We start from the raw sequence: 23,706 nt of genomic DNA on the forward strand, positions 1-23,706 counted from the left end.
TCTTGTACGCCCTGCCATTTTAGCACTTCATGAAATGAGATAGGCAGTCAGAAATTAAAGCTGCGTAAAATTTCAGTATTTACACCATAGTTTGTAGACGCTATAACTTTTGCGCAAACCAATAAAAATACGCTCATTGAATTTTTTTTGTCAAAGACATGTAGCTAAATATATTTTGGCCAAAAAAATGACATAAATTGAGTATATTGGATATTTTTTAAAAGACAAAGTTGAAAATGTCATTTTTTTGCAAAATTTTCGCTCTTTTTTTATTAATATCGCAAAAAATAAAAAGCGCAGAGGTGATCAAATACCATAAAAGAAAGCTCTGTTTGTGTGAAAAAAAGGACGTAAATTTCGTTTGGGTACCACATTGCATGACCGCACAATTGTCAGTGGTCTGGACGTAAGACAGCAAAATCCTCCGGTGGTAAAGTGGTTAAAGTATCAACCAGGTTAAGCAAACTTTGTTGTATTGATGCCAAGAGCGCTTTCATGTTTTCAAGATTTTTGCAGCACACCAGTATGTCTCCAACCATTTTTTGGGCAGTAAAGCCATTTATATAGGTTTCCTCATTATGCACTGTAAAATAAATAAATAACTGCATATGTATATACTGTATTTAGGCTTGTGAAGGATTGAAACATGTGTATGCCTAATATGTTTGATTCAAATTCCTGTGCTGCTGGAAATCTCAGTCGCCAATGCCTCCTCAGCTCTATCTAGACATTTGGAATGGTCAGCTGTAGTACACTCTTCCCCAAAGGAAAACACTGTTTCTTGGTCTATTGGCTGACGAACATCTTCTGCAGGTTCAACTGTGTTGTCATTTTGTCAGAGTGTTCTTCAATAGCTTCTGAAACAACCATTTTGTCTATCTTTTTTTCTAAAATAAGAAGGAATAAAATATTATAAACTGAAGGAATAAAATACCATAAACCATAAAATAACATATTGGATATACAGTGGTGATCGAAAGTTTGGGCACCCCAGGTAAAAATTTGTATTAATGTGCATAAAAAAGCCAAGGAAAGATGGAAAAATCTCCAAAGGGCATCAAATTACAGATTAGACATTATTATAATATGTCAACAAAAGCTGGATTTTATTTCCATCACTGACACTTTCAAAATTACAGAAAACAAAAAAATGGTTTGGGCACCCTGCAGAATTTATAGCATGCACTTCCCCCTTTGCAAGGCTGAGACCTGCCAGTGTCATTGATTGTTCTCAATCATTGTCTGGGAAGACCAGGTGATGTCAATCTCAAAAGTTTTAAATGTCCAGACTCATCTGACCTTGCCCCAACAATCAGCACCATGGGATCTTCTAAGCAGTTGTCTAGAAAACTGAAAATAGTTGACGCTCACAAAGCTGGAGAAGGGTATAAGAAGATAGCAAAGCGTTTTCAGATGTCAATATCCTCTGTTCGGAATGTAATTAAGAAATGGCAGTCATCAGGAACAGTGGAAGTTAAAGCAAGATCTGGAAGACCAAGAAAAATATCAGACAGAGCAGCTTGCAGGATTGTGAGAAAAACAATTCAAAACCCACGTTTGACTGCACAATCCCTCCAGAAAGATCTGGCAGACACTGGAGTTGTGGTTCACTGTAAAGAGATACTTGTACAAATATGGTCTTCATGGAAGAGTCAGAAGAAAACCTCTTCTACGTCCTCACCTCAAAAATCAGCGTTTGAACTTTGCAAATGAACATATAGACAAGCCTGATGCATTTTGGAAACAAGTTCTGTGGACCGATGAGGTTAAAATTGAACTTTTTGGCCGGAATGAGCAAAGGTACGTTTGGAGAAGAAGGGGCACAGAATTTAATGAAAAGAACCTCTGACCAACTGTTAAGCATGAGGGTGTATTAATTATGCTTTGGGGTTGTATTGCAGCCAGTGGCACAGGGAACATCTCACGAGTAGAAGGAAAAATGGATTCAATGGATTCAATGGATTCAATGATGGTAACTTGATGCCATCTGTGAAAAAGCTGACGTTAAAGAGAGGATGGCTTCTACAAATGGATAATGATCCTAAACACACCTCGAAATCCACAGGGGATTACATCAAGAGGCGTAAACTGAAGGTTTTGCCATGGCCTTCACAATCTCCTGACCTCACCTCAACATAATTGAAAATCTATGGATAGACCTTAAAAGAGCAGTGCGTGACAGAAATCTCAAAGAACTGGAAGGCTTTTGTAAGGAAGAATGGGCAAAGATACCTCAAACAAGAATTGAAAGACTCTTGGCTGGCTACAAAAAGCGTTCACAAGCTGTGATACTTGCCAATTGGGGCAGTACAAGATATTAACTCTGCAGGGTGCCCAAACTTTTGCAGACTCCATTTTTTTGTTTTCTGTTATTTTGAAAGTGTAAATGATGGAAATAAAATCTAGCTTTTGTTGACATATTATAAAAATGTCTAATCTGTAATTTGATGCCTTTTGGAGATTTTTCCATCTTTCCTTGGCTTCTTTATGCACATTAATACAAATTTTTACCTGGGGTTCTGTTAAATATTTATTCCAAATTCATAATTCGGCACTTATTGGAATTATATTATATTTACAGCAAGCTTGCAAAATATATGTGATTTTATGATTAATCATAGTATTATTATGTGTGAATGACCTTGATCCAGTGATTAACAATGGAGTTCTTCATCTGAGCTGAGACAGTAAAATGTCAGATAATTCTGGAGAATGTAGCTAGTTGGAAGATGACATATAAGGTATCTGCCGGGATAGTATGTCATGGAAGACAAGAATAGGATCCATGTGTAATAGTAGGAATGACATATATTAGTTTAAATAATGTTAGTTAGGATTAGTGTAATCCCAGTCATAATTAATCGTATTTGTATGTATTTACTTAATGTTATACAAGTCGTATAAGTTGGTTATATGTGTGTTACTTTTGTGTAAGATAAATGATGGTTATATGGTTTAACATGACATCAGCCACATTAGACGTTACAGGAATAGGGTGTTACATGTGGGCTTGTCAATCAAAGATCCACATATGACTCTATGAGCTTAGTACCTCTTCTTGTATAGAACAACTGAAGTTAGCAGAAATTATGGATGATGCCATACAAGGCTTGGAGTATTGGAAGTTCATGACGTATACATGTAAGATAAATTGCCATGAGATTGAGATTTACACAGGACTCTCACACACACAGACCAAGGAAGACCACACATTACTTTTTCTCCACACAAATCTATTCATAGACTTTTTGACAACCTAAGCAGGTGTTTTGCTCTCTGAAACCTAGCAACGTCATTTCCTGCTTCTAACTAGACATTTTACACGGAAGGACACAGAGGAACACACATGGCTATACAGCCATGACTTCAAACTTAACACATTTTTCCATGAATTATTGTTTTTATTCTTCATATTTTTACCTACACTGAACTGAACTGTCATACCTTTTACATTGTATTGTTGATGCCAAGTGTGTTTAAATAAAATCACACTTTGTTTTTGAATCAGTCTGGCTATCAATGCTAATCAAATCGAAACGCCTAAAGAGATTAGAATATTATTAGATATATTCTATATTTTACAGGTTCCCAAACTTTCGATCACCACTGTAGGTAGTAGTTTAGCGTTTGCATTTTAATAACTGGTCCTCATATGTTTTTAAAAGATATAAGCCAAAACAAAATAGGAAAAATAAGCATTTTCATGTTTATTCACTGATAATTTATGTATTAATTAATGTACCTTTCTTGATAATTTTGTGGATTTTGCAGAGCTGATCAACCTCCCTGAGCTTTAAATCAGACCACCGTTTACGAAGCTGGTCCTCGGATCTTTGCACACCGTGTTTAGCATAGATGGCACTGACAACTTTATCCATGATTTGGTCCTTTCTTGTGTTCGGCTTTGGATAGTGTGCATATTTGCCATCATAGTCTTTTCTTTCCAGTATTCGGACCATGGTAATCATTTCTTCCAAGCACATAGGTGTTGCTTTCTTTGTGCTGCGTTGCCACTTCCTGGGCATCACACATCTGTTTCTGGTCTCTCACTCATGGTATGGGTGAACAACAAAATTAGCTCATTAGAATAGTGAATTTTGTCGTGAGGTACCACATCCCTAATTGAGTACACAGAAGTATCGAATGTTGGGGCATAGGTTGGGATTTTAAAGGTACCGTTTTAACATAACCAATATGACACAAGAAATTGTGTGATCTATTATTTTCTTAAAAATATAGCTTTATTGTATATAAATAATCCCAACAGTGGGATGTATGATCATATATCAAACAGACATAATGACAGACAGAAAATCATAAAATACAATATAAAAATGTGCCATGATGGCGAACATCACAGTATCAACATGTAGTCACAGCCTTATTTGAGTGGGTGGACTCCCCAAGAGGTTGCTGCCGGCCTGGGCAACCCTAGCCGATATGCAAACCTCTAGTGTATCCGACTTCCACTACCCGACATGTTTCGCGGTGTGAACCGCTTCCTCAGGGGTATAAGGAATTAACAGTGACCAACTAAAGAGGTGACAGGAGAAAACAAACATTAGCATCATAGTTATACAGTTCGTACTTTAATATCATATGATTGAGTTGTTGCGAATATCGGTATGTGTCAAGAATGGAGCATTGGGCCGTGGCCCCTCAACCTTCTGACACTTGCACGTCATATATTCGATCATAGTTACCACGATTACTTACATAAATAACAGGAAAATGTATTTACACTGACATGCAGGCCGGAGCTCATGCGATATTCCCAGGTGATGAGACTGATGTATCACAAGCATCCAAGATACACGTGCTGGGTGCCAACTAATGTCCCCCAGGCGGGCATGGACGACCACATGTAGAAGGCAGCTTTGCCTAGAATGGTAGAGAGTATATTCTATACTAGTGAATCAATGCAATAAGTGCCAATGGATACTAGTAAGTATTTCATACATAAACCAGATATAGTGCTTAAGATAGACATATGTCCACCCATTAGATAGTTATCATTAGCCATATATTATTGTCATGGGTAACAAAAGAACTCTATGATGGTTGATGAAAATAGTAACAGTATATAATGTCTTGATACCTACCAAAATAAAGGCTAGCAGGTAGCACACTGGTCAGACGATGGATATGGCGGTGTTGCGTACATAGGGAGCGATAGGATATCTATAAGGGAATTGTCCCGTTGTATTCGGGTCTCCAAATGATCCCCTGGATATCTGTGGAGGTATATGTATAGTTGATATAAAATATAAAAAATATATAAAGGAGGTGCTTGACACAACCATGCCAATGTTCCTCAGTAACAGAAAGCCCGAACCCACATGGTTACCCAAAGAGTCAGACATATACAAGATGGGTAAAGACAGGGGTCCGTAGTAAGTGACACCCTGTGCTGGGTCCCAAAGCCATACAAGTACAGCGTGGTAGACGCCATTACCTCTCCTAGTCCGCGTGTCCAGCCTCCATCGTCTGCACCATAACAGTGCCCTGCCGCTGCTTAAGTGTGTGTCGTCAACCCCATCGTCAGTAGAGGGCGACACGCGCCGTACTGACGTCACGGGGTCCGATGTACAACTGCGCATGTGCGTCGATGGACGCAATGCGCAGCTGTGAATACCACAGGCGGCTCCACCTAACAGGGGTTGCGTAGCAACCCGATAACGCCGGAACACAGCATCCGCTGTGGAATGGAAGCGGCGTTAGTGGTGGAAGATTCGTCCGTGTGAACAAAGGGGCGTGTGGCTAGTAAGTCAACACGAGCCTCTGTACATCGCATACCCGCCTCTGGGACTTCATAGGCAGTCCAATGCACTCAATCCAAGGATGGTCTCGGGTTCCACCGGGAGGTGATCGCATGCCATATATTGGGCCGCATGTCAGGGTTCACATCTCTGTAATTATAAAAAACAATAATATGGGTACAATTACAATACTATTAATTGTGTAGCCCTGCACAACAGAGAATGCGATCTGTATTGATGTATATATGCCAAGAAGCCACCCGCATAGGAACTCGACTCTTAGCGGGGGTTTCAATCGTGGCTAAATGATATATCCCTAAATTACAACTGTATATAGAGATAGGGAAAGGAAGTGCACAAGAACATAAGGGGAGAATAGGGTATCACCAGATATTATAATATGGTGGTGTCATTCCAAGTCCTTGAGGTAATACCCCCCGACCCACGGGGTGGGGATTGGGATAGACGGATTTTACAAGCCGAGACTCTTTGGATCGAGAGATTGAATGCTCTCGATCCTCCCGGACTCAACGAGATGCATACCTTCAAAGCATTCTTGTAGTTATATATTATGGGTATAGGAGTGTTTTGATGTTATATCCGATTGTTGGATCCTGGTAGGGGCTTCTCCCCTTGCTTCTTTTCCTTTCCTTTTCTGTATGGTTTTTACTTCCTTTATCCTCCTGTCTGCCATTGCTTTTTTTCTTTACTCATCTGGTGATACCCTATTCTCCCCTTATGTTCTTGTGCACTTCCTTTCCCTATCTCTATACACAGTTGTAATTTAGGGATAAATGGATTTTTGTAAAATCTTACCGTAAAATCCTTTTCTCTTAGCTCATCGACAGACGTAGTCCTCGGTGATACACCACCTTCGGGTTATGTTACCTCCGCAGGAGCAGGACTAGACAGGAAATTAAAAAGCTCTGGCCACACCCTAGGGGCAGTCCCAGAGGGTATATCCTCTCTCTCTCTGCCTCAGCAAATCAGTTATGTGAAAAAGCAGTGCTTAGAGAATTTAACCCAACCCAACTCCAAAACAGAGGGGCGGGGACTACGTCTGTCGATGAGCTAAGAGAAAAGGATTTTACGGTAAGATTTTACAAAAATCCATTTTTCTCTAGCGCTCATCGACAGACGTAGTCCTCGGTGATACACCACCTTCGGGACGTCCCAGAGCAGTATCACAACTGAGGGGTGGGAAAATGGAAATCAAATCCCAATCTAGAAGGCCCAACCGGTGCCAACTAGAAATTTACAATGCTCATCCTTAATGATGAGACTCAACAAAAAAATTTTCAAACAGAAAAAAACCCTCGAGGTAGACCACCGGTCTCCTCAAATTGCGGCCTGCAAAACCTTGCGGCCAAATGAGGCATCCGCCGATGCCGTCACATCAATTTTATAGAATTTAGTAAAGGTATGTACCGACGACCAGGTGGCCGCCTTACATACCTGGACCACTGACGCCTGATGGCGAAAGGCCCAGGAAGTACTGAGCGCTCGAGTGGAGTGCGCCCTAACAGGGAACGGAGGACTCTGACCCTTAATAGAATAAGCCTGTACCACCGTTTGTCTAATCCATTTGGCAATGGTCGCGGCAGATGCAGGCAAACCCTTTCTGGGGCCATCCGTGATCACAAAAAGTGAATCCGTCTTACGGAATGATTCCGTAGCTTTCAGGTATACCCAGATTGCCCGAACCACATCTAAGGAATGCAACGCATGTTCCCGATGATGCTTGGGCTGAGGACACAAGGAAGGTAGTACAATATCCTCATTCAGATGAAAATCTGAAACCACCTTAGGAAGAAAAGATGGCTTAGGATGAAGTACTACCTTATCCCTATGAATCACTAGGTATGGGGACTGGCATGATAATGCAGCCAGTTCTGACACCCTGCGAGCAGAAGTAATAGCCACCAAGAAGGCCACCTTCTGGGATAAAGTAAGCAAGGGAATCTCCCTGATGTTTTCAAAGGGAGGTTTCTGTAGAACCGACAAAACCAAATTAAGATCCCAGGGCGGTAAGGGCGCGCGGACTGGAGGAGCCAGGTGCCGCACCCCCTGGATGAAATTCCGCACCAAGGATTTGGTAGCTAACGGCTTCTGAAAGAAGATTGCTAATGCTGAAACTTGACCCTTGATGGTGCTCAAGGCTAGCTTCTGCTCAACCCCTTGTTGCAAAAAGGCCAATATTCGAGACACCGAATAGGTACGTGGAGGAAATCCTAAAGATTCGCACCACGCAATATAAGTCTTCCATGTGTGATAATAGACTTTGCTGGAAGTCGCTTTCCTTGCTTTAATAAGGGTAGGAATGACTGAAGTAGACAACCCTCTGTCCTTCAGTACTTGGGTCTCAATGGCCAGGCCATTAAAACCAGCGACTGTAAAGCACGAAGGTAACTTGGTCCTTGAGACCACAGACACTCCCTGAGACGAAGTTCCCACGGAACGTCTGCGACTAGCATGTCCAAGTCGGCCAGGCCGGCTTGAGGAGGCCAGCCTAGAATTTCTAGGACCACTGGCGCTGATTGGATCTGAACCAGGCGTCCCTAGAGCTATCTGGCCCCGACCATCCGAGAAAGTCTGGTCGTTTTCTGTTTCCACACATTTATCAGATACCTGATAGTTATCAGGAAGGGTGATCTTTTCTGGTTGAACCTCAGGGACCGAAGTCACCCGACTAGAGGCTACTTGGCCTATCTGGTCAACCAGATCCGATTCCTGTGAGGTATCGGGACTAATCTTAGGAAAGGGTAAAGGAAAAGATCTATTCATGGAACGGTAACTACCGCTTCCTGTGGTACTTAAATGTTGGAAGGGAAGAATCGCACCGGTAGTAGTGGTTGATGCTCGATCTGATGTCCTGAATACCGGTGAAAACGTCCCCCCACCCTGAAACCGGGTGGGGGCGCACCTTCAGGCTGTGTACGCCTTTGCTTCGGGTTTGGCTGGGTTGGTCCTCTGCTTGTCCGACCAGCCCTTCTTGAATCCTCCTGGAGGAGTCTTGCCTTTCCCGCTAGTACCAGCCGGGCGCCCTTTATGGGCGGTAAAGAAAGGTCCTCGCTTGTTGCGAGGTCCCTTAGCTTTTGCAGCCTGTGGCAAGAAAGTGCTCTTGCCCCCAGTGGCATCCTTAATGATTTCATCTAGGTTGGCCCCAAATAGACGATTCCCCTGAAAGGGGAGATTGGTCAAGGTCTTTTTGGAACCTAGGTCAGCTGACCAGCATTTTAACCACAGCACACGTCTGAGGATCACTGCTAACTTAGATGCATGCCCTAATAAGGGAGTTGTGTCCAAGGCTGCGTCACAGATAAACCGTAGCCCTTGTATGATCTGTTCCATCAAATCAGATGTCTCCTGGGGAATATCTTTTCCCCTAAGATCTTGGCGTACCATTTTCGCCCATTCCGTAAGTGTCTGGGAAACTAGACCAATAACAATTACTGGTCTAAATGCTGACCCTATCAGAGAAAAGATAGTGCGGGACTCTGCTTCTATCTTTCGATCCACCGGATCCTTAAAGGACGAAGTGTCCTCCACTGGAATAACCGTGGCTTTATTCAGCCTGGAAATAGGCGGATCCACGACTGGTGGTACCGTCCATTTCTTAATGATGGATTCCTCAAACGGATAGCGTCTAGCAATACGCTTGGAAATAGTAAAGGTACGTTTTAGAATGCTCCCATTCTCCTTTAATCTGATTACCAAAACATTTAGGTACCGGAAAAGCCTTCGCCATCTTGATGGGCTTATTAGTACCGAAAGGCCTCTCTGTTTCAGTTGCCTCTGCCGGTAAAGCCTCAAGTTTTAAGGTTTCTTGCACTGCCACAACTAGTGCGTCCACCAATGCTTCTTCCTGAATTATAGCAGGAGAAGAAGCGTCCTCCTCACTGTCTGAGGGGGCTTTACCTGGGATAACAGCCCTTGCAGAGGAATCTGCAACTGCCGTGACCATCTCTGAATCTGAGTCAGAGGTGTCAGATGGTATAGGGGTAGGCGGGGGTCGCTTCCTTGACCCCCGTCCCTGACAGGCCGCCTCCACCCGAGCCACCATAGACTCCAAAATTGCTGTAAATGACTCTATACTCTGTGCACCGGCGGGTCCCGAGGCCCCCTCGAGGGAAACAGGTGGGGGAATATGTGTGGCAGGGTCCATGATAACTCCAGTTACTTCCTGGATAATATAATTCAAAAGAAAAAAACTTTTTTTTTTTTTTTTTTCTGACCCCCAGCGCCACAAAAAGCCCCTTAGTGTTACCTGCTAGGGATCCCTATCGATCGAGAGAGAGAGAGATAGACCCCCAGGCTCACCACTTGATGCTCAGAGTTAAACTGCAACAGCTTACAGCGCTGTCTTGACAAACAGGAAGTCTTTTGGCTGGCTGCCCAGGAAGAAGGGAGGCGGCTCCGCCCCTCTGCACGCCTTCCGGCGCCTCCCCCAAGCTCCACGAGGTGTAGGATCACCTCAAACATGGCCGCCCCCATGCTGGAGACACGAGGCTACACCAAAATGGCGGCTCGTGCGATCCAGCAAAAAAAATGGCGGCGGCCTGTGCTGACTAGCGGTGTGCTGCAGGACACACAACACTCTCTCTGCATGGGGATATGGCGTGGTTGGCGGTACCGGCCCTGGCGGACCGCATGGCCGTTCGGGAGGCCTGCTAATAGCTGGAGATCTGATTTGGAAGGCAGTCTACATGTCCGTGGCTTCTGACTGGTAGGTAGCTTATACTTAACCCATAAGATTCCCAGAATGCCACAGATTACATCTTTAAAACATGTATACAATAGATTGTTAGCTCCCAAACCAAGCCTCCTGGCTTTTTGCACACATAAAATCACACTCAAAGTAGGAGGATTTGTGACATGTTATAGGATAGAAAGAACTCTTTCTTACCATACAGAGAGGGGCCCGCGTTCACCACAAAACCCGTCAGGGAAAAAGGGGGAACATACTACTCACCATACCGGAACCAGGCGGGCACCAACTCCTGACAGTACCCCTCTCCACCGGGGCGGGAGGGCTGTCGACCGATACGGACGCCGTGACTCATGGTCCTTGGCGTTTCAGCGAGACGTTTAACTCGCGGGTTCAGTCCTTTTAATGGGACTTTGTCGCGGCCGACCCAGCGCGGAGCTATGGCCTGCACGCGCTCGTAGGCTGAACTGGGGTGACCACCGGATCTCAACATCCAGCCCGTCGCCCAGTTCAGCTTTCTTGCTTGAAGATCTCACAGGAACACTGGAGAAAAAAAGCTGTCTAAAAATCCTTTTAGAAAAAAATTCTTGCCAGGACCTAAGATCCCAGCAAGGTATCTAGGTCCTTACTCCTAACTAGACAGAAAATAACTGATTTGCTGAGGCAGAGAGAGAGAGGATATACCCTCTGGGACTGCCCCTAGGGTGTGGCCAGAGCTTTTTAATTTCCTGTCTAGTCCTGCTCCTGCGGAGGTAACATAACCCGAAGGTGGTGTATCACCGAGGACTACGTCTGTCGATGAGCGCTAGAGAAATATCATTTAGCCACGATTGAAACCCCCGCTAAGAGTCGAGTTCCTATGCGGGTGGCTTCTTGGCATATATACATCAATACAGATCGCATACTCTGTTGTGCAGGGCTACACAATTAATAGTATTGTAATTGTACCCATATTATTGTTTTTTATAATTACAGAGATGTGAACCCTGACATGCGGCCCGATATATATGGCATGCGATCACCTCCCGGTGGAACCCGAGACCATCCTTGGATTGAGTGCATTGGACTGCCTATGAAGTCCCAGAGGCGGGTATGCGATGTACAGAGGCTCGTGTTGACTTACTAGCCACACGCCCCTTTGTTCACACGGACGAATCTTCCACCACTAACGCCGCTTCCATTCCACAGCGGATGCTGTGTTCCGGCATTATCGGGTTGCTACGCAACCCCTGTTAGGTGGAGCCGCCTGTGGTATTCACAGCTGCGCATTGCGTCCATCGACGCACATGCGCAGTTGTACATCGGACCCCGTGACGTCAGTACGCGCGCGTCGCCCTCTACTGACGACGGGGTTGACGACACACACTTAAGCAGCGGCAGGGCACTGTTATGGTGCAGACGATGGAGGCTGGACACGCGGACTAGGAGAGGTAATGGCGTCTACCACGCTGTACTTGTATGGCTTTGGGACCCAGCACAGGGTGTCACTTACTACGGACCCCTGTCTTTACCCATCTTGTATATGTCTGACTCTTTGGGTAACCATGTGGGTTCGGGCTTTCTGTTACTGAGGAACATTGGCATGGTTGTGTCAAGCACCTCCTTTATATATTTTTTATATTTTATATCAACTATACATATACCTCCACAGATATCCAGGGGATCATTTGGAGACCCGAATACAACGGGACAATTCCCTTATAGATATCCTATCGCTCCCTATGTACGCAACACCGCCATATCCATCGTCTGACCAGTGTGCTACCTGCTAGCCTTTATTTTGGTAGGTATCAAGACATTATATACTGTTACTATTTTCATCAACCATCATAGAGTTCTTTTCCATCCATTGGCACTTATTGCATTGATTCACTAGTATAGAATATACTCTCTACCATTCTAGGCAAAGCTGCCTTCTACATGTGGTCGTCCATGCCCGCCTGGGGGACATTAGTTGGCACCCAGCACGTGTATCTTGGATGCTTGTGATACATCAGTCTCATCACCTGGGAATATCGCATGAGCTCCGGCCTGCATATCAGTGTAAATACATTTTCCTGTTATTTATGTAAGTAATCGTGGTAACTATGATCGAATATATGACGTGCAAGTGTCAGAGGGTTGAGGGGCCACGGCCCAATGCTCCATTCTTGACACATACCGATATTCGCAACAACTCAATCATATGATATTAAAGTACGAACTGTATAACTATGATGCTAATGTTTGTTTTCTCCTGTCACCTCTTTAGTTGGTAACTGTTAATTCCTTATACCCCTGAGGAAGCGGTTCACACCGCGAAACATGTCGGGTAGTGGAAGTCGGATACACTAGAGGTTTGCATATCGGCTAGGGTTGCCCAGGCCGGCAGCAACCTCTTGGGGAGTCCACCCACTCAAATAAGGCTGTGACTACATGTTGATACTGTGATGTTCGCCATCATGGCACATTTTTATATTGTATTTTATGATTTTCTGTCTGTCATTATGTCTGTTTGATATATGATCATACATCCCACTGTTGGGATTATTTATATACAATAAAGCTATATTTTTAAGAAAATAATAGATCACACAATTTCTTGTGTCATATTGGTTATGTTAAGGGCTCTTTCACACGGGCGGTCCGATCAGATCCGCCTGTCAGTTTTTTAGGCAGATCTGATCGGATCCTCCATGCAGCTCTATGGGGCAGCGAGTGTCAGCGGAGGTCACCTCCGCTGACACCCGCTGCCATCCGCATCCGATCCTGTGCTGAAATCTGGACGGATGGAAACCCTATTTTTCCATCCGTTCAGTAATCGGAGCGGAGCGGATCTGATGAGAGCGGACAAGCGGTCCGCTCTCCTCCGATCCCCCATAGAGGGCAGCGGGTGCCGAGACACCTCCCTCTCCGCTCTGCAAGCGGAGACGGAGCTGTCATCCGCCCGGCTCAGCGGGGATCGCGGATCGATCCCCGCTGAGCAACACGGATCCGCCTGCGGAGGCGGACCGTGTGAAAGAAGCCTAAAACGGTACCTTTAAAATCCCAACCTATGCCCCAACATTCGATACTTCTGTGTACATGGTATGGGTGAAGTTTCGCCTAATTGAGAGGAAGGGCGGAGCACATCAGCTTCTTCCTTACACGAGGTGATGCATTTCCTGTTCCGGGGGACAGATCGTTTTCACGAACAGACTCTTTCACGATTCTTCCATTAATTTTCTTCTGACAAGTATCGGTAAGTAGAAAACTGTACTGCTTTAAAGAGCTGTTGCTAAAGCTAGTATGTATGTATGCATGCTGTGAGTGTTCAAACCATTTTTTTTTTGTTTACAGGCACTATGGTGGATAAGTTTACTTCACCAGATTTTTTACCACAGTTCATACAAATGTATAGAACTGTCTCTGGAAAGGAATATTCAGACAAGCCTAAATGAAGCATATATGAAATGGGCTGAAATTTGCACTGCTGTTTATTCTAAAGCTGATGCTGCTTATGTCAAACGAAAAATAGCAAATATGAGAACTGTGTTCAAATAAGAATTAAACAAAATCTATGACTCTAAAAGATCAGGAGCTAGGGCAGATGAAATGTATGTACCCCATCTATGGTATTTTGAAAGTCTTCGCTTTCTCACTGACAAAGACGATGCTATATCATCAGTATCCAGTTTAGCCAGATACAGAAGATAGGACACAGGACACCAGAGGAACTTGCTGATAATCAGGTAAATTGCATGAAATGCTTTTTATTTGTACCATGTGGATTTTTTTTTTTATGTAAAGAAAAATACATAAACACTTTATGGATTGTCCTTGTTCATTTTACATGCATCTTAAATTGCATGACAAAGAACATCTATGTATACTTTACTGGATAAACGATTATTCCGATAGATGGCTTTGGTATAACCTGACAGAAAATGAGCAGCGGCATACACTCTACATATTATTCTACCAATCTACACCGCCAGGCCCAACAAAGTACGGTATTGCATATATTCCACCCGATTTTGGTGTGCAATTTGACTGAAGAGGCGTGGATGTGCATGGCCTAGGTTCACCAGTGCCTCAGTGTCACTTCGCCAATCACCTAGAATCACATTACCTGCCATAGTGTCCTCCCTATCGAGTATGGCCTGGGCATATATGAAGAGGTAATGCGATGCAGGAAATTGTGCAGAACACAGCAACTGTGCACAATTGTATCAATGTTATCAGGAGAGACATTGATAGCAGTATGGAAGATTCTAAACCTGTTAGCCGTGATACCAAATGCATTCTCAACCACACGTCTAGGTCGTGATAATCTGTAATTAAATATTCTTTGATCTGGGCTAAGATTTTTCATAGGAAATGGTTTGAGTAGATTTTCTCCTAAACCAAATGCCTCATTGGCAACAAAGACAAAGTTGAGTCCATTTACTGCCTCTTGTCTTGATGGCAGATTGGGTGACCCATTTTTTAGACATTTGTAAAACTCAGTTTTGTCTATTATTCCTTCATCGGAGTTTCATCCATTCTTCCCAATGTCCACAAAGATGAACTCGTATTTGGCATTCACTATTGCCATTAACACGATGCTGAAATATCCCTTATAATTGTATTAGTAGGAACCCGAGTTTGCAGGGGTTGTAATACGCACATGCTTCCCGTATATCGCACCACCACAATTTGGGACATTCCAATAATCTTGAAATTGCTTGGCTGTGGCCAGCCATTCCTCCACAGAAGTTGGTAACTGTAACAGAAAATAATAATTGTTTAGAAGATTGTGTGCAATTTTATGTACTATAATAAATTACATTTTTTTTTCTACACAGGATCTATTCTTCAATCCATCGGAACCTTCACATCAGCAGCTAAAACATCAAACGGTTAAAAAAAGACGATCACTACAAGATTCAACTAACAGCTTTCTTTCACAAGCATCTGCTGCACTGAATCAAAAGAGGGATAAATGGCCTAACTGTTAAGAAGATTGGATGGATGTCAAAAGAGCAAAAACAACTGCCTGAACCATTACTGATCCAGCTACTAAATAAGTGAGTCAGAGGGGAGCTCACACAACATACACACTTGGCAGAGTGCAATATCACTCAGCGGCATCAGTCTCAACAATCTCAGCATCCACATCACTGGTGTGTACCATTCCCACAACATGAACAAACGCAAAAACACCTGGGGAAATTATTTCCATTACACATCCTTGTAATTGTGTTCCTGCTCTTTATAAAATTGTGTTAATATGTTTTTTTCATGGTTATACTGTTTACAACCCCCAAAAATGTATTTGTGCTCAGATTTTTGGTTAAATTATGTTTTGGTTAAGAAAAACATATCATTTCTTGCTATACAGAGACAAATATGTACTAAATTCTTTGACACATACTGACCAAATTGCTGTTTTTTGTAAATAATTTCAAACAATAGAGATAATATGATTACCTTTAAATATTCAGTTTGCAAGAACTTTACTATAGCTGCACAGGTTTCTGGGATGATGCGACGTACTGGGCCGATATGGCTGTGGCAAACCTGAGATCTTCATATGTCCTTCCAGGGCTTCCAATAGCCCGAAGTGTTGCTATTAACCGTTGCTCTGCTGTTATACTTTGTCTGAGGACAGTATCCTGTCTTCTTATGAAGGGTGCCACATGGCTCAATAGCAGCTGAAAGGCTTCATCCGGCATTCTTAGATAATTCCGAAAGTCATCCGGATTATTCTCCTTCTGGTCTCTCAACAATGTCACGTGAGAATATTTTTCATGGTTCCTCAGCTATTGCTTGGTCCATTGTCTTCTTCTAGTTTTCGTCTCATGTGCCTGTTGTATTGCCATGATACAAAACATTGCTAAGGCAATGGTCCTCTCATCCACACGATCCATACTGAATGAAAAGCTATGGGGATGGTAATGAAGCGAACAAAGAGGGACAGAAAGATCTGTCCACAACTAATGTACGGTACACCAAGCTTTCACATGCTTTTTTTTTTCCACCTGCACTGTGAATGTGTACATGGTGTGTTCAATAAAAACATGGCAACATTTCATTCTTTGTGTGTTATTAGTTTACGCAGACTGGGATTGTCTATTGTTGTGACTTAGATGATGATCAGATCACATTTTATGACCAATTTGTGCAGAAATCCATATCATTCCAAAGGGTTCACATACTTTTTCTTGAAGCTGTATGTTTAAGTTTTGTTATATGGTTAATTGTTTATGGTAACTTTTATGTGTAAGGAACTTTATGTATTTTTGATGTCCATTAAAGTCTTGTTTTATGTTTTTTATCAAAACTGCTCTTGGTGTGTCTGTTCATTTTTTTTTTATAATATTCACTAGATATTTCAGTGGCTGTCCAGTATACCTTCATTATAAATTTTGTTATTCCCACATTTGATACAACTGGCGTAGTTCGGCAGGATACTGTATGGTCACTAAATATAGAATATTTGGATGAAATATTGTGTTATAGAGGGTGTATGAGGATTATTCATTGAATTGCTGCAAGACTGAGTCAGCAGTTTAGTGAATAATCCCTAAGCACAGTCACTTTGAGTTAGAATAATACATAAAGATTGTGATGAGTTGAGATGCATACTCTGTTTAACCTCCCTGGCAGTAATCCTGAGCGTGGCTCGGGGTTAATTTTCAGTACCAAAAGCGATAACATCGAGCCACACTTGGCATTAACCTGTAGTGATACTTACCTTGTCCCTGCAATCCCCAAATGTCCTCCTGCTGTGTCCGCCGGCCAATGCCGGCATCCGTCTTCTGGGTTCCCTTCCTTGCGAGCACCGTGATGCAGGGAGGCGGAACCCGGGTGGAATTTAAAAAAGTATAAACAAAACACACACATAGTAATACATTGTAATCTGTCAGGATTACATTACTGTGTGAAACCATTTCACCTCAGTTTTGTCCCTAGTGATTTGTCCAGTGCCCTGCCTGCACATTTAATGTTCTTTCTGCCTGGAAACTTCCATGGCATCCAAAAAGCCTTCCTTTAGATCAAAAGCAGTTTTCGACCAGCTAGAAAACAGCGATAGTGAATAGGAATTACTTGAATAATTGAACGATAGTGATTTGTTGGGAAATTCGTCATCAGACACTGAAAGTGATGACCGCGACGATTCTGTGACTGAGCTCAGAGATGTGCGAACTTAGTGACTGTGGTACAGATCAGGCAGCACCTGGTATGAAAGTAGACGTTGAACCCCTTGGCATAGTTACAATTATTTTTGACCGATGAGGTTATTGAAAAAATAGTTACTGAGACAAACCAGCTACTAACCAGCAACAATTAGCTACTCTGCATCGGAAGTTTTCGAGAAGCAGAAAATGGGAACCAGTGACCAAAGAGGACATTTGGAAATTTCTGGGCCTAATAATACTTCAGGGAGTGGTGGACTTGCCACTCCATCCTTTGGCAAGGTCATGTCAGAGTACAGATTTTCCCTTACATAGTTACATAGTTACATAGTAGGTGAGGTTGAATAAAGACAATAATCCATCCAGTTCAACCTGTGTAGGTGTGTGTGGCTGTAATCATCTCACATACCCCTGAATGTTCTGATCCTTGAGATGTAAGTCTAAGAGTCTTTTGAAAGCCACCATACTACCCGCAGAAACCACCTCTTGTGATAGAGAATTCCACAATCTTGTAGCCCTAACAGTAAAGAACCCCCCACGTTGCCTGAGGTTAAAACGCTTCTCCTCTAATCGCATTGTATGCCCTCGAGTCCTCATGCAATCCCTTCGAATGAACAGCTTTTTTTCTAAGCTGGGATCCCCATTAAGATATTTATAAATTGCTATCATGTCCCCCCTCAGACGTCTCTTCTCCAGGGAGAATAAATCGAGCGATTGTAGACGCTCTTCATAGTCAAGGTCCTCCAATCCCCTAATTAGTTTAGTTGCCCTTCTCTGGACTCTCTCCAGCTCCAACACATCCCTCCTGAGGACTGGCGACCAGAACTGGACAGAATACTCCAGATGCGGTCGGACCAGAGTTTTATAAAGTGGAAGGATTATAGTCTTATCTCTGGAATACATCCCTTTCTTTATGCATGCCAATATTCTGCTGGCTTTGGCAGCTGCCGCTTGACATTGCATGCTGTTGCCTAATCTATCATCAACCAAGACTCCCAGATCCTTCTCCATTTTTGATTCCCCCAAGGGTTCCCCTCCTAACGTGTATTGTGCTTTTATGTTTTTAGTCCCCAAGTGCAAAACCTTACACTTCTCCACGTTAAACCTCATTTGCCATGTCGTTGCCCACTCTGTAATTTTGTCCAGGTCATTCTGTAGGATATCTGCTTCATGCTGTGCAGTTATTGCTCTGGCCAATTTTGTGTCATCTGCAAAAACTGATATCGAACTACTGATCCCGACCTCAATGTTGTTTATGAATAAATTGAACAAGGTTGGTCCCAGGACTGAGCCCTGGGGCACCCCGCTTACTACCTCAGACCAGTCTGAGTATGCGCTGTTTATTACCACTCTTTGGACACGCCCTTTAAGCCAATTCCGTATCCAAGAGCAAACCCTGCTGTCGATACCTGCAGATCTTATTTTATAAATTAAGCGCTTGTGTGGAACTGTATCAAACGCCTTAGCGAAATCCAAGTACACCACATCCACTGGTCTCCCCCTATCTAGCTCACAGCTCACCTCCTCGTAAAATGTTAATAGATTGGTTTGACAAGAACGCCCATTTGTAAACCTGTGCTGATTACTGCTGATGATGTTGTTGTCTTTAGCAAACTCTACGATATAGTCCCTTATCATCCCCTCCAGAAGTTTACATACTATTGATGTCAAACTGACAGGCCTATAATTTCCCGGGATATGCCTCTGGCCCTTTTTGAATATCGGAATCACGTTAGCTTTCTTCCAATCCCCTGGTACATCTCCTGTCCTAATACTGTCAGCAAAGATCAGGAACAGTGGTCTGGATATAACCTTACTGAGTTCCTTGAGTACTCTCGGATGTACGCCATCCGGGCCTGGTGATTTGTTTGTGTTGAGTTTATCCAGCCTTTCCCTGATTTCACCCTCTGTTAGCCATAGTGGCAAGTCCTGTGTATTACTACTAACCAAACAGTCATGGTCAGTGTACCCCTCCGTTTCCTGTGTAAAGACTGACGAGAAAAAAGCATTCAGCACGGTTGCTTTTTCAGTGTCCTCTGTAACCATCCTCCCATCATTGTTAATTATGTGTGCAATATGCTCTGCCCTAGTTTTTTTGCTGTTGATATATTTAAAGAATTTCTTTGGGTTTTTTTTACTATCCTCCGCTATTTGTCTCTCAAAGTTGATTTTAGCCATCTTGATTTCTTGTTTACTTTTCTTATTTGCCTCCTTGTATTGCTCGAAAGCCGATACTGTGCCCTCTGATTTATACTTCTTGAAGGCCAATTTTTTTCCCCTAATAAGTTTTTTGACGCTACGGTTTAGCCAGCCAGGTTTGGCTTTGTCTCTTCTAAATTTATTTCCCATAGGAATGCACTGCAAGATGCCTTTGCCTAATATGTTCCTAAAGCATTCCCATTTTTCCTCTGTGGTCAGGGATCCCAGGGTTTGGTCCCAGTTTACCCTTTCCATCAATGAGTACAATTTTGGAAAGTTTGCCCTTCTGAAGTTTAGGGTTCTTATGTTCCCCACTTGCCTTGTTATATTGTTATTTATACTAAATGTGATCATCCTGTGATCGCTAGAGCCCAGATTGTCCTGGACTCCTACCTGCGAGATTAGGTCTGGGTCATTAGTGATCAATAGATCCAGGACTGCATTTTCTCTAGTCGGAGAATCCACCAACTGTGACATGTAATTATCCAGTAAGGTTTCCGTGAATAGGCGGGCCTTCTGTGAGTGTGCAGTCCCCTCGTCCCAGTCAATGTCGGGATAATTGAAGTCCCCCAATATGACGACTGATCCCAATTTTGCCACTTTACTCATTAGTGCTAAGAATTCCAGCTCTACCTCCTCCCCTTGGTTAGGTGGCCTATAGCAAACCCCCACAATTACTTTCCCCTTTTCTCCTTCCCTATGGAGTTCAACCCACACAGATTCTAAATCCATGCTCATCCCATCCGTAATGTCACTCCTTTCTCCCTGATCATGAAATATTTACATTTTGAAAACATCGAAGAATTTGATGAAACTACTCATCCTGCACCAAAACTAAAGAACATTTGGGAAGTATCTCAAATGATTCTAAAGAATTTTAAACGGAGCTGTGTGCCAGAAGGAGATATCAGCATAGATGAAAGTCTAATGGCCTACATGGGAAAGTTCAGCTGGGTACAATACATTGCATCAAAGAGGGCACGATTTGGGGTAAAATCCTACATGCTATGCGAATCGTCTACTGGCTACATTTGGAATTCAGTCATTTACACTGGAAAAGGAAAAAATCAATCCAAAATACAGAAACTATGGAATGGCAACATCTTCCATTCTTTCACTCATTGAGCCATTGTGAAATCAGGGCTATTGTGTAACAATCGACAAATTTTATACGTCTCCTGAACTTTATGAGTTTCTTCTGCAAAACAAAACAGATGCCTATGGAACTATTAGGACTAAACGGTGCGACATGCGCCAACGTTTGACAATAAGAAGCTGAAGACTGGAGAAATTGTTGCCTAGCAGAAAGGCAAAATGATGGCACTGCGATGGCGTGACAAGAAAGATGTGTGCCTAATGAGTACAGTTCATAATACCTCCACTGTTATGGTACGCACGAAAGGTGGGAAAGAAATTGTGAAGCCACAAGTAGTGATAGACCACAATAACAATAGGAGGTGTCAACAGAGCAGACCAAGCAATGACATTCTACCCAGCAATGAGGAAACAGCAAAATAAGTACTACAAGAAGATCTTAAGACATCTGCAATGCTTGAGGAATGCCTACATTCTGTTCAAAAAAAGAAAAAATGACAAGCCTGTGATTCATTCTGACTTAATTTTGAAAGTTGCTAAACGTATCTTTGTGAACTACCAAACACCATCAATGGCTGTGAATAGAAGAGCTGAACATTGTGCTGTTGGTGTTGTCAACCCGGAACGCCTGATTGGTCGTCACTTCATGGAGGACATCCCACCAACCGAGAAAAAGTCAGCACCTACAAGGATGTGCGTGGTTTGTTGCTCGAAGCGAGATGACAGTGGAAGGGAAATCAGAAAGGAAACCAGGCTCTATTGTCCAGATTGTGACGTCGGACTTTGTGCAGTCCCATGTTTCAAAACTTTTCATACCCGGGATGTTTACCAAACAGTGCCTAGTGCAGTGTCTAGTATTACAGTGATAAGTAATATTGCACCCTTGTTTGGACAAATGTCAGTGTTTTTGGTTTGATTACATTATTGAATAAAATGTAATATTATAATATATGATTTTGTGTTTCAAACATTATCATACTGGGGATGTCTACTAGAATCTTGTTTGGACAGATTTAAGTGAGTTATTCCTGTAGCAGTACTCTCATGGGAGCTGCTAAATGTGGGTTCCCCTGGGTTACCATTAGCAACAGTAGGACATTTAAGCATGTTTCCAAGTGTGATTACCTCAGACAAGAACCAGTCCAGTTTCTTTGGTTTTTAGGGTTTATTGAGAACTTGGATAGGAGAAGGGATGAGTGGGATACTCCACCAACTGAACTATGCACAAATAGGCAGGGACTATACAGAATTGCTAATTGATGCTGGTTAGCGCTAACTAACGCTGATTAACGCTGACTGATGCTGGTCACGGCTATGACGCTTACTTTAGCTTCACCTTTGACTGTGAAAAGTCCTTTAACCACTTGCCTACAGTGCACTTTCACCCCCTTCCTGCCCAGACAGATTTTCAGCTTTCACACTTTGAATGACAATTACTTAGTCATGCAACACTGTACCCATAAAAAAAATTGTGTCCTTTTTTTCACACAAATAGAGCTTTCTTTTGATGGTATTTAATCACTACTGGGTTTTTTATTTTTTGTGCTATAAATAAAAAAAGACTGAAAATATTGTGAAAAAACGCATTTTTCTTTGTTTCTGTCATAAAATTTTGCAAATTAGTCATTTTTCTTCACAAATTTTGGCCAAAATTTATACTGCTACTTATCTTTGGTAAAAAAATAACCCAAATAAGTGTATATTATTTGGTCTTTGTGAAAGTTATAGAGTCCACAAGTTATGGCGCTAATCATTAAAAATTTATCACACTTGATCACACCTGATGCACTGAAGGCCTATCTCAATTCTTGAGACACTAAAAAGTCAGGAAAGTGCAAATACCCCCCAAATGACCCCTTTTTGGAAAGTAGACATTCCAAGGTATTTAATAAGGGGCATGGTGAGTCTTTTGAAGTTGTAATTTTTTCCCACAATTCTTTGCAAAATCAAGATTTTTTTGTATAAATTGACGTATTAACAGGTTATTTCTCTCACACAGCATATGTATACTTGCAACTACACCCCAAAACACATTCTACTACTCCTCCTGAGTATGGCGATACCACATGTGTGAGACTTTTTCACAGCCTAGCCACATACAGAGGCCTAACATCCAAGTAGAACCGTCCGGCATTCTAGGAGCATAAATTACACATATAAATTCCTGACAACCTATCGCATTTTTGAAGGCCCTGGAGCACCAGGACAATGGAAACCCCCATAAAATGATCCCATTTTGGAAAGCAAACACCCCAACGTATAATTTTTGAGGCATAATGAGTCTTTTTAACGTGTCGTTTTTTTCCACAAGGTTTTGGAAACTGTGGAAAGAAAATTAAAATGCTTTTTTTTTTTTACACAAAGTTGTCAATTTATGAAAAATTTCCAACACATAGCATGTACATAGCAAAAATTGCACCCCAAAATACATTCTGCTACTCCTCCTGATTATGTCAATACCACGTGTGAGACTTTTTCACAGCCTGGTTACATACAGAGGCCTAACATCCAAATAGCACCGTCCGGCATTCTAGGAGCACAAATTACACATAATTTCCTGACAACCTATCACACTTTTGAAGGCCCTGGAGCGCCAGGACAATGGAAACCCCCATAAAATGTATAATGTATAATGAGTCTTTTGAATATGTCATTTTTTTTCCACAAGTTTTTGGAAAATGTGGAAAGAAAATTAAAATGCATTTTTTTCCACAAAGCTGTACATTTATGCAATATTTCTAACACATAGCATGTACATAGCAAAAATTGCACCCCAAAATACATTCTGCTATTCCTCCTGAGTATG

At 42.5% G+C, this 23,706-nt stretch overlaps 1 pseudogene across 1 annotated transcript in view; it reads right to left on the reverse strand.

Moving 5' to 3' along the window:
- Nucleotides 1-5,901: 5,901 nt before the first annotated feature.
- The window catches only part of LOC309550473, a 64,491-nt pseudogene continuing 46,686 nt past the window's right edge, over nt 5,902-23,706 (reverse strand). Inside the window, exon 3 of the transcript in view lies at nt 5,902-5,909. The product of the transcript in view is annotated as an uncharacterized misc_RNA (transcript). The remainder of the gene's footprint in view (nt 5,910-23,706) is intronic.

Source organism: Pelophylax lessonae (assembly GCF_965119305.1).
Source record: "Pelophylax lessonae genome assembly, chromosome: 3".
Classification (NCBI taxonomy): Eukaryota; Metazoa; Chordata; class Amphibia; order Anura; family Ranidae; genus Pelophylax; species Pelophylax lessonae.